Source organism: Anser anser (genome assembly GCF_964211835.1).
Source record: "Anser anser genome assembly, chromosome: Z".
In the NCBI taxonomy this organism is placed as follows: Eukaryota; Metazoa; Chordata; class Aves; order Anseriformes; family Anatidae; genus Anser; species Anser anser.
In genome coordinates this window covers 77,694,635-77,706,733 of record NC_139723.1, presented here as the reverse complement: position 1 = coordinate 77,706,733, position 12,099 = coordinate 77,694,635, and the positions used below count along the sequence as shown (strand labels likewise).

The window sequence follows — 12,099 nt, the reverse complement described above, 5'->3', positions numbered from 1 at the left end:
GCCAGGCTAGGGTAGTTGAGGCCAGGGGCTTCAAGAGAAGCAACAAAAGGTGTCCCCACGCACCAGTAGGTGCTGGAGGCCAAATGCCTAAACAGCAGCTTTGCTGAAAAGGCCCTGAGAGTCGTGGTGGGCACCAATTTGACCACAAGGGAGTGGTGTGCCCTTGCCACAAAGAGGCTAATGCTATCCTGGGCTGCATTATGTGGAACAGTGCCAGCAGGTCGATGGAGGTCAGCAGGTCCCCGCTGCTCAGCACTGGTGAGGCCACACCTGAGAGGGTCCAGCAAAGGGCCACTAAGATGATTAAGGGACTGGAGCATCTCTCCTATGAAAAAAGGCTGAGAGCTGGGACTGCTCAACCTGGAGGGGAGAAGGCTAAGCCACCTGGACGTGGTCCTGGGCACCCTGCTCTGGGTGTCCCTGCTTGGGCAGGGGTTGGACCAGATGGACCCAGAGGTCCCTTCCAACCTCATCCCCTCTCTGGGGCTGCGTAACCCCCATGCTGCAGCCCGTCCTGGCTGCCCCCACACTCACCCCTCTGCAGCAGAACCCCACCGTGCTCCGGATCAACCTCCCCGTCCCGCCGTGGGCTGTCGTTGGCACAGCTCGCTGAAGACACCTGCCAGCCAGGCACCCCCCAGAAGCGGCGTGGCTGCCGTGGAATGGCTCCCACCATCACGGTGTGCCTCCGAACCTCTGCGCCGTCCTCTCCAGCTCTTCAGTCTCCACAGCAGCTCTGAGGGCAAAGAAAGGGGGAGATGGAGGGCTGGTGAGATTCAGAGGCTCACCAAGAGCAGGGCAGGAGGCTGGAATCACGGAATGGTTTGGGTTGGAAGGGACCTTAAAGATCACCCCGTTCCAAGCCCCGTGCCATGGGCAGGGACACCTCCCACCAGCCCAGGTTGCCCAAAGCCTGGTGCTGCCTGCCCACAGGGTCAAACAGGCAGAGAAGGCAGTACTGAAGTTCAGCCTCTCCCAGATCCAAAGGTCACATGAATCTATAGGTCACCTCAGGCAGTATTTTCACTTTACTTTCCATTTAAGCCACAAATACTTTAAGCTAAGCTGTAAACTCTCATATCTTGCTTGTCCTTTACACCCCTTTTGCTTGCCTTCCTGCATGAAAACCTGCGTATAGGAACAGATCTCTACTTCTTTTTGGTGATCATTCCATGGCCTGCCTTCCAAGACGCTGCAGATCACCGGCAGCCTCTGGGCTTCCAGCTAGCCACCGGGCTCATGCCCGTACACCCCATCTGCCCACAGCACAGGACGCTTTCTGGCCATACAGACAAGGAAAAGGGCTTGAAATTGCTTTCCTCTGGTAAGAGATTCATGGCAGGGATGGCGGAAAACAGCAGCCTCACTACCCTGAGCACGATGCCCTCCCATCAGCCTCCCCCAGAGCAAAGACAGCAATCCTTCCACGTGCACAGCACTCACCTGCTCAGAGGCACCCTTGATGTGTGAAGTAGATTTGTAGATGCAACACAGCTCTGTTGTGGTCACGATCCACCAGCACTGCTGCTTTGATGCCTGGAAGAGGGCAAAGAGGAGAATTAACCCAGGCAGCAGCTCATGGTGCAACACAGCAGGCAGGAGCCTTTGGGCACCTCCATCCTCAGTCCCTCTGTTATGGGGCTGCTCAGGAGCTTTGCAGTCCTAGGAAGCTTTGGGTGAAGGAGGAAGTGCTGCCCACCGCTGGGGACCGTGCACCTCCCTCCCCATGAAGCCTCAGCCATGGAGCTTCCCTCCAGGCAGCCACTGTCTGTGCCCTGTTGAACAATCTGACCACGAGCAGTGCTCTGAAAGCTGGAAACAGCAGGGCCAGGCACATGAACAAAATCCCTGTAGGGATGCTCAGAGGCACCAAACACCCCATTGCACCTCCTTCTGGCACCCTGGTGCAGCAAATTCTGCATTGGTACAATGAACATGTGGCCTGACCCTGACTGCCACAGAAAACTTGCTGTTCCCTCGTTACATTTCCAGTAAGATTTGCAATTAGTCCCAGTCTCCGAGAGCAGACCAGCCCAAAAGCCACCTCCATCAGAGCCAGGGGAAGAGCACCACCAGCGTGCAGCCAGAACAGAGATGCAACACGCCAGCTCCCACAGATCACTCACAGCAGGACAAGTCAACGCTGCAGCACAACCACCCCCCTGGTCTCAAGCCTCGACAAAAGCTCTTTGTAAAGCTCAGCTCCTCCTGGCACCCTGCAGGAAGGCCGGCAGAGGAGCATGTGGGTGCCTGCAGCCACAGGAGGACATCACAGCGTTGGCACACTGTGCTCTGCCTGCCTGGGATGGGGAGAGCTCTCACCACAGGTAGCTGCTTCCCTCCTCCATCCTGGGGCAGATCTGCACCATGACTTCCATGGCACGCCTGGCCACTGGGAAACAAAAAACCAGCGGCAAGAGTCAGCATGGGGCGGCGGGAGAAAGCCACATCCTTCCTGTGCGTGTCCACGCAGGACAAAAGTGCAGATTCAGCCTGCGCCTTTCTTTCTCTGACCCACGCCCCTCTGCAGCCACAGCCCTTCCCAAGTCCTCAGGCAGGCAGGCTGAGCCCTTTGCTCCCCAGAGGCAGCTCCCTTGCAGGAGGAAAGGAGTCTATCAGGAGATGCTGACACCACAAACCTGCCCCAGCCGAGATCTCCACGCCAGTCACCGGGCAGCAGTGTGTACCCCCAGCCTGAGTGGCTGCACCATGTTTTGCCAACCCAGATGCTGCTGCCAAATGAACCGTGCAGGGAAACACCAGGATTCCCCAGCCTACCCCCAAAAGCACCTTCAAGCACACCTGGGACCCCCTCACATGCCCCGCAGCTGGGACAGGGAGCAGCAGGAGCACAGCACTGCTCCTTTCCTGAACACATTGGGAGGGACGGGCCCCTTACAGCACCCAGCTGGAGCCTACAGCCCCTCTACAGAGCAACACAGGGACCCCAAACTACCGCACCTACAGCAGGGACAGGGAGACATCACCTGGACATCTCTCCCTTCTTCTTCCCCCAGAGCCAGGCATCTCCGAAGCCCTGCTTCTGGCAGCCCGGATGGGACAGGAGCAGGTCTGGGTCCTCCCCAGCCCCGCAGAGCTGTACAGGTGCCACCCGGGGCTCCCTGTGCCCACACCAAAGGTTTGGTCCCTCCTAAGCCCAAGCAGCTGTGATTTTGCTGGTGTTTTGGCTCATGCCAGTGCTCTAAGATGGACTGAATGGGCTTTGCCTGCAGGGGGAAGCCTGGCAAGAGCTCCTCCTGCTCTCTGCCCTGCTCACACCAAGCTCCCAGGCCACTCCAACAGCAATGGGGCCAGCAGGGCAGTCATCTGCCCCAGCCCAGCATCCAGACAAGCAGGATGGCTGCTGTGTGGCAGAGCTCCCCCTGTACCAACCACATTTTGAAGGAGAATAAATTCCCTTCTACGGTGCTGCGGTGCCACCAGGGTCACAGCCCTGCTGTGGTTTGGCCAGAGTCTCCCCGCACCAGGATCCAGAGCTTCCCCTTCTTCCCCCAGCCTGGCTAGACCTGGGGAAGGGCAGCTTCGGGGGTGATTTGGGGGCAGGACGGGCAGAGCATTGGGACAGGGGTACCTCACACCAGGGAGAGGAGAGCAAGAGCTGTGCCCAAAGGGACCCAGTAGGTCCCCAGCAGGGACCCACGCGGCTTCCCAAGGCCAGCGAGACAAGGGGACACATGGCCAGGTCTGAGCACCGCTGCCTGGGGCAGAGCACCAAGACCGTGGGCTGGCACGGATGAGAGACCTTCTTGCACCTTTTGGACAACAAAAACAATGCCAAGCTGGTGTTTATACTGCCTTCTGCTCCCTGTCCTGGGAAGAGCCGAGGAAACCCTTGCAGCCTCCCTGGGTTCAGGCAGGAGAGGGGCTGGCATTACAGGAGGGCAGAGAATCACCCGTGGTACGTGCAGAGCACGAGGCAAGAGAAGAAGCAACGGAAACTGCTGGAAAGTGACTGCCTAGAGGATAAGTCAGGGCTCTGCCAGTCCTATCTGAACCCAGAAAAAGGAAGAAAACGTAACCACTGGACGTGTAAAGCCACAAGGTCCTTGGCACACGCTGAGAGCGGAGCCTGAGAAGCGCCGGCAGGCAGAAAGTTCCCATCACACGCCTGAAGGACGGCAGCACCAGCAGCAATGCTGCCGTCAGAGGATGGTTTCTCTGTGGCCTGCAAGATCAGGTGCACGGCTGTCAGCAGGGATATGGACAGGCGAGGCTGGGGACCACTTCCAGCACCATCCCTGGGCGAGGCGGCAATCCTGGAGAGAAGGCAGTTAGAGAGGTGCTGCCGGAGCAAATGGTGCCTGAAGGGAAAGATGAATGGGCTTCAGGCTGGGGAGGAAGGAGCTCACGCTTGGTGGAAAGGAGGGAGAGGGGAGGAGAGAGGGTGCGGAGGGAGGGAGCATCCCTGCCCCGCTGCAAGGGCAAGCCCTGCTCTCGGGGGCTCTGAAGGAGGCCCGCTGCTGTGCCAGATTTACGCAGCTGCAGAGCCTCGCTTAGTGCTGGCCCCTGTGCTGATGGCAGGGAGGAAGCCCCAGCCCAGACGGGAAGAGGCAGTGCCCACATCAGGAGTGCGAGCTCCTGGAAACCGCCAGGGACAGCACCAGGGACAGACCCCACACCTCCCTCTGCCCGATTGCACTGTCCCTCCCTCCCTCCCAGCCCGCAGGAGGGGACACCCTCCCAGCGCATCGCTGCAGGGTGACAGCACCCCCCCGGGACAGAGCTCCCAGGTGCCCAGATGCCCCCCGTCCCCGTCACGGGCTGGGGTCTGCCCCACGGTGCCTTCCCCATCCCCATCCCCACAGGCAGGTGCCGTGGGAGGCTACGTGGGGTCCGAGCCCTCCCGCTCAGCCGAGCCGGGATAACACAATGAGAGCTCCCCCGGGAGCTCGGGAAGCCCGCAGGCTTTACCCCCGCACCACCTGACGCCCCGCACCCAGATCTCTTCCAACACCTTGCCTCGGCATCAGCGATGCTGACAATAGCCTGCGGCTGGGAAGGGGGCTGGCAGGGTCTGCAGGCAGATACTACAGGCGACGGCAGCCACCTGTGTGTGACTTTCCCCCCTGCCCAAACCCCGTCCCCAGCAGCCTTCCCTCCATGCACGGCTGCCCCTCTCCCCCAGGAAAGCAAGAGTCAGAGAATGAAAGGCAGCTCAGCACCCGGCAGGACCATCGGGCTGCTCTCCAAAGCCGGCAGCACCCCCTGCCCACCCAGCCCAGCAGGCTCAAACCTCCGCGATGCAGCCTACGGCGTCAAACCGGGAGCCCACGAAACCCGCAGCACGCAGAGCGGGGAAATCCCACGCAGCAGCAGCCGCTCGGCTCACCGGGAGGACAGCCCAGGTTGAGGACAGACCTTTGTCTCTGCCTGCCTGTCTCGCACGCTGGCTGCTGGAGGAGGAAAAGGGGGGCGGTGGGGGACAGCGAGCAAAGATAACACCCCTAGGAGGGATGTCACACTCACGTTAATCACTTGGAATTCCAGCCAGCGCAGACCCGGGCGCTGCAAATATGGGCAGCAAATGGAGATGCTCAAAGCTCTGAAATAATTGGATCCTTTCACAAGAGCCGAGCCCAGAATCCAGCACAGGAATTCAGTCCCCGCTGGAAGTCGGGAGATCAAATACGCGGAGAGGCAGGCGCAGCACACGCAATCCTCAGCCGCCGCCACCGGATCCGCAGCCCCCCGCGCCGCTCTCCTCTCAGGTGTCTGCCCAGCAGGAGTGATGGCACGGGGAGGACCGCGACGGCGAGCCCCGCGTGGAGCCCAGCTGGGGACCGTCCCCTCCCCATCCAACTTACTCCACTTGTGGCAAGGTGCAGAAGCGCTGCCAACGAGACAGGAGGTTTATCGGAGGAAAGCGGCGGCCTCGAAGCCTTGCTCGGCCAGAGGGGCAGCCCATGGGAAGGAGACCCCCGGAGCCGCCCGCCAGCCCCCGCGGGGCGATGCGCAGCCCAGCAAGCTTGGCAGCCCACGTCACGTCCCCGGCGAGACGCGCTCACGGCACATGCAAGCTCCTGCTCAGCGCCTCAACGGCGATGAAAAGGCACGGAGGCTTCTGCCAGAAAACAAAGAGGCAGCGGCAGCAGAGCTGGGGGTGGGGAAAACTCTCCGCTGCCCAAGAGGATCCCTGCGGAGGCAGCAGGATGCTGACGGGCTGCACCGCAGCTACTCACCCCCGCGAGCCCACCGTGGCACCCGCTCGCCCGGCGGAGGGAGGACGGAGGGTGGGCCGGCCCCGGTCCCCTCCCCGAGGACGTGTGGGGTGGGAAGTGCTGCAGGACGCAAGCCAGGCCCAGGACAACAGCTGGCCACAAGGGGAAAATTCCTCCGGGCTGGCTTCGCTTCGTCAAACGCCGTGTCTTTCCACCTCGGGGTAACCACCGCTGTGTGCCGCCGCTCCCGAGGGGAAAGTGCAGCCAGCACCATGCGTGCAAGTTTTATGGCGAGGAGAATTTGTGGAGTTCAGCACCGTGCACACTCCGGAGTTGACCTTGCGGTGGTGGTTACCCCGGGGTGACAAAAGAAGTGCCACCCCACACAGGGACACGAGGGCAGGTGCCCTCCCTGTCCCCTCGCTGGTCCCGTGGGTGGCAGCCCAGGGAGCGGGGACTGCGGCCGTTGTGTGACCGCACAGACTGGTGGCTCTGTCCCAGACCCCAGTGCCAACTGGAACCGATGGGAAATTTCCCACTGTTTGTGCTTACAAAGCTCGCAGGATGGCTGCAGGAAGCCACATGGGTCCTGGCAAAGGGCAGGGACCACGTCTGCTGAAGCACAATGGCCATGACCGGGGCACCTACGTGCTGCCACGTGTTCAGCAGGACACTTGTCCAAGGGAGGCATCCGCCAGCTCCAAGCAGGACTAGGTCGTCACCACGCTAAGTGAAGCACAAACATGAGGATTAACAGTCCTCTCGGCCTGACTATCTGATGTGCCAAGAGGAGGAAAAACACCCTGGGGTTGGTTATTCTTGCATTAGAAGCCCTGGGGAACTCTATCCTGACCTGCTTAACTTGACCCTAAAGGAAAGGCAAATCACTTACTGTTAACTCCCATCCTGTCCGCTCCCTTTCGCAGGGCAGCATGACCTGAGCGGGCTCCTCGGTGCTGCGTAAGCCCCTGGCAGGGTGCTCTGGGGCTGGGGGCTGAGGCTTTGCAAGCTGAGGGATGTCAGCACGGCAATCAGTGGGTGATGGAAACCTCTTTGCTCACACCTCAGCTGCCCCCTCTTTTCTCCCTCAGTCAACACCCACCCCCGGCCACCTCCGCACACAACCACAGCCGTCCACCTTCCTCCTCACCGTGCCCCGACTCCCTGCAGCCACCCACACTGCCTGATCCCGCATCCTCACCTTCCCCACATCCTCTGCCCGGCAGCCTGGCTCTGCATCCCCTGCTGCATGCTGATTTTCACTCTCACCCCACATCCCTGTCCTCCGCAGCCATCAGACCCTGTTTAGGTGCACCCCCGGCGTGTCCCCCGTATCCTCAGCTCCTTACATGAGCCGTGTTCCCTCCTGATCTCTGCAGCTCTCACCATAGCCCACACCAATCTCCCCACATCCCCTACTGCCGCCCTCCTACAGCCCCACCAGCCTGAGCCTCCTCACACACACCCCACCAGACCCAGTGACAAGTCCCCAGTTGGCAGAGCCCCAGCAGTGTCACCTTCCCCTACCTGCCCTGCTGCTCACCACGTCGCAGAAAGTCACGGAGATGCTGCATTACCCGGAGCAACTCTGGGCGCAGGTGTCAAAGCTACAGATTGGAAGATGGAGCAGGTGAAGCGCCTGCGGTGAGGAGGGCAGAAAGGATTGTGCACGCAGCGCTGACCCCGTGGGAAGCGTCCTTGCTCGCCGCAACCCCTCTTGCGATACACTTCCTTTTACCGTAAGAGCCCTCCAAGGGAGGTGCTTGGGCACCGGCACCCGGCTCGGCGTCACGAAGCTGCAGCCTGCAGATAAGGCGGCAGCAGCTGCAGGGACATCCAGCATGTCTTCCACTCCCCGTGCTAGACGTCTATGTGGCACAGGAGGAGTAGATACCACCTGCACCCCCACCTAACTCATCCCTTTCCAGCTGCGATTTAGGAAGTCTCAAGGCTGTGAAGGCCAGCGCAGTGACACAAGCTGGGAATAAATTCAGGGTGAGGCTTTGGAGGTGTTTGACTGTAAAGAACTGGATGTGTCCAGGAGGGCTGCTGCGAGGAAGGGGCATTTCCACCATGAATTCAACGTCCCGTGTCTTGTCAGGGAAAGGCAAAAATCTCTCCTTCCAGTGAGGACTGAAGATAAGAGAGAAACTCTCTGCTGGCATTAGGAAAAGGGTGCCACAGTTGTCATCTGAACACTCCCCACTGTTGCCCAAGCAAATACACGAGTTCACAAGCCTCTTTGAAGCACAACAAGAGGGCCTGGGATGCCTGCTTCCAGGCATACTCAAGCCAGTGGGGCAGCACCACCTCCTGCTTCACCCCATGGAACCCCCGAACCCCTTGGTCCACAGCCCCAAACCTCCAGTGCATCCTGCAGCTGCATGCAGTGGGGACGGCCTCGGGACGGAGGTGTTGGATGGAGATGGCAGCATTGAGGGCACCAAGGCCCATGTTTTGGTGGCAGAGGACCTGCCCAGGGGCTAGCACCAGCACACCGGCAGGTGCAGCCTGCAGGGACCGCACAGCACTGGGGCGCCTGCATATCAGCATCCTGCATCATCACTGGGGTGACAGCAAACAGGGCTGGGTTCAAGACACAGCCATGTCAGACAAGCCCCCTGCACAAGACACGAGTTCCCACATCTGTCCTTACAACACGAAGACCCCCCCCTAAGCAGTCTGTGGCTTGCTGCGCTGCTACAGCTCAGAGATCTCAGAAAGCAGCTTAACCATCACCAGCAGGTCCAAAACACCAGCCCTGGTGGCAGCTATGTCACAGGGGACACAGACATCCCCCCATATATGATGTTCATCGGGAGACCGCGAAGGAACCGAGAGCTCTTCACGGACCACCAGGCACCAGCGAGTCCCCGGCCACGCAGTAACTTACCCACACAGCTGGGAAGAGATTTCAGGGGCCTGTTGGCTCAGATCAGTGGACCCCGCTGCTCCCGATGCGTGAGTGTTGTAGCAGGGACATCCAAGTAACGCAACAGGACCCAGAGCAGGGTTGAGCAACAAGCAGATGGCACAGAGAGGCGGTCAGGGGAAGGGAGCGCGCAGCGCTTGCACCGAGTCGCAGCCCAGCAGCAATGAGCCCAAGGGAAAGGCTGAGATGAGCAACTTAAGAAGGGCGCTGGGGACAAACGCGGGCTCATGGGAATGTCCTAGACCTTGAAAACCCACATGAAAGTGTCTGGAGAGCCTAAATGCCAGGGGCATCCTCTGCCAGATGGGGAGGCACATGTAGCTGTTGCTGCAGGTCAGCTCTGCCCAGGCTACACGCAGCCCCCTTTGCTCTGTTACTCTTGCAGACAGGACAGGGAAAGCACTAAAAACCCTTTTGGCACTTGCACGCGGGACTCAGGCTTCTGGAGCATCAGACAGCAGGGTCAAAGCTAGGAGACTCAATAAATCGCAGAGCGAAGCTGTTTCTGGAGACAAGGCTGATGAAGCTGCCAGCAGCCAGCCTCGCAGAAGGACAGGATCAGAAAAAGAGCAGCCATGAGAATAAAAGGCTGGCAAAGAAACAGAAAATACTGGGAGCAAGTAATTCTTTCCAGACAGTCCTTTGGGCTCATCTCAGCCTCCATCTGCTCCCTATCTGCTTGGGATGGTCAGGCAGCTGGAGCCTTTAAAAAGACTACTTTAAAAAGACTACTGGTGACTTCCCCCTCCAGTTGTCACCGTCTCTGGGCCTGGGTCAGGCACCACGGGGAAGATAACCCTGGAGCCCCTCCAGCTGTGGAGCCGGAGGCTGGCATCCACTCCAGGCCCCGAAAGCACGAGCATCCCCCTGCAGACCACAGCTCCATGCTCCCAGAGGAAAAGAGTAGGTGGTTTATCGCCCTGTGCTTTACCGCTGTGGTATCAGAGACTGGCCTTTAATGCTTGAGCAGGGAGGGAATAGCATGGTGTTCTGGGGAAAAGGGTGCTCCAGCTGGGATAGGTAGGGGTAAAGCAATGAGCTGGGTGATGCTGCAGCACCTCTGTTCCCAGCACTGCAGGTACTGCATGGCTGAAGTGAACCAAGCCAGGAGAAGGGCTGGTGTTTGCTGTGCCACGGCCAGGGGATGGACAAACAAACCTCCGAGCCCTCTGTGCACCTACAACCACGTCAGCCCAACAGACCGTGAGCTGTTACACTGCTAGGTGCCCCGAGGGCTGCAGGACCAGGCAGCGATGCAGGTAGGAAGGGACCTCACGGTCCAATCCTGCTTGGAGCAGGGCCAACCTCGAGCAAGTCACTCGGGGGCTGTCCCTGCCGAGGGCTGAGGCTCTCCGAATTTGGAGATTGCTCCCCCTTCTCTGGGCCCTGCTCCAGAGTTCAACTGCCCTTGTGGGGAAATATTTTTCCTAATATCTAATTGGAATTTCCCTTGATGCATCTTGTGCCGCTGCCTCTTATCCTGTTCCTGGGCACTTCCCAGGAGAGCCAGGCTCCGGCTTCTCTCCAAAGCCACACCAGGCAGCTGCCGACAGCGGTGATACCCCTTTCCCTCTCCCAGGCTGCACAGACCTGCTGCTCTGACTGCTCCTCTCCTGTCCTCCAGCCCCTCATCACCTCCACGGCCTCATCTTCGCTCACCCCAACATGCCTGGAGCCCAAAACCTCCCAGGCAGGAGGAAGCCCCGCAGGAGGAATGGGGCAAAAGGTTAATCTGCAGAGACTGAGCTCAAGGGGCTGAGAAGCTGGCCAGCAGGAGGGAGCTGTCACCCGTGGCAGGGAGGCACACCACCACCTCCTGCCCCAGATGGAGCCTCCTGCAAGCAGGCACAACTCAGCAGCCTGCCTGCCCTTCCCTTCCCCTCCTCACCTCCAGCAGGCTCAGCAGGTGATGGACACGACACAGGGCCAGGGCTCCTGGGTGTCTCTGGAGGATGCTGGCGCCTGTTGATCTCCATCCCTCCCAGCCAAGGGTAAAACCAGGCAGGACAGGAGGTACCTGGAGCTGGCTGCAAGCCTATAAGACCTTAGGGATGTTGAAACAAGAGGCTCCCCCAAACACAGACCAGCGGGGGGTATTTTCCCTTCAAATATTTGATCCATGTCTCTGGTTGTCAGAGATACCGACTACCTATTTCAGCACCTGCTGCAAAATACCTAGGTGGGAATCCCAAATGCCTGCTTCAGGAAGCTTAGCCCTAAATACACAGTGATTTGCTTTCACTGCTGGCCCTACTTCCACCGTTCCCATGGGGGACCTGCCCTCAGCCGTGATGAGCAGGACCACCAGGAGTCAAACTCAGCAGAGACCAGCTGGGCTAGATAGAAATTAAACAGCCCAGAGCTGGAGAAGGTGAGCAGCCATCCACGACCCCCCGAGGACACCCCCCAGGGTCTGCAGCAGTGCCAGAGGGGCACAGATCCCACAGGGGATTTCTGCAGCTGTGGCCCAGATCTGCACAGCATCCTCCCCAGCCCAGCTCTTCCCCCTGGCTTAGCACAGACCTACCTCTTAGCCCTCTCTGCCCCAGCAGGGACCGTTCCTTTTTCCATCCTGCCTCTCCCGTTCTCTTAGTGTGGAGGGGAAGGTTACTGGGCAGGATCCGGCCAGGACAGAGACCTGCTCAGGTTGCCCAAGGCAGCTGCACGCCCCACTGAGTCCTGGGACAAGGATTCACCCTGCTCACCAGAGGCTGGGCTGCCCTGACATCGCTTTGCTCCCCTGCAGTGCTCGTCTCCGGTCCTTCTGGCAGTGCCTCCAAGGACACGGACACGTACCGGCAGTGAGACATGAGCAGGGACCCGGTGCAGTGCTCACCCAGGCCCAGTGCAGCACACGGCCGAGCTGAATCCTCCCCCGCCTCCACCGCTCTGCTTCCAGAGCCCTGAGGCTCCCCCAGCTCCTGGGGGTACCTGGCACGGGCTGCCAGACCTTTGGGCTCCCCGACAGCCCTGGGACAGCACCTGCCT

At 59.9% G+C, this 12,099-nt stretch overlaps 1 protein-coding gene across 20 annotated transcripts in view; it reads right to left on the bottom strand.

Moving 5' to 3' along the window:
* ATOSB (atos homolog B) overlaps positions 1 to 12,099 on the bottom strand; it is a 37,066-nt gene that overhangs the window by 6,795 nt on the left and 18,172 nt on the right. For 12 of the 20 annotated variants that reach the window (XM_083816813.1, XM_083816798.1, XM_083816797.1 and 9 more), the window contains 2 exons: positions 1,444 to 1,536; positions 535 to 736 (listed from right to left, as the gene is read on the bottom strand). The gene's annotated coding sequence lies outside the window, so the exon portion shown is untranslated. The other 8 variants (XM_083816815.1, XM_083816802.1, XM_083816806.1 and 5 more) reach the window with 8 other exon arrangements.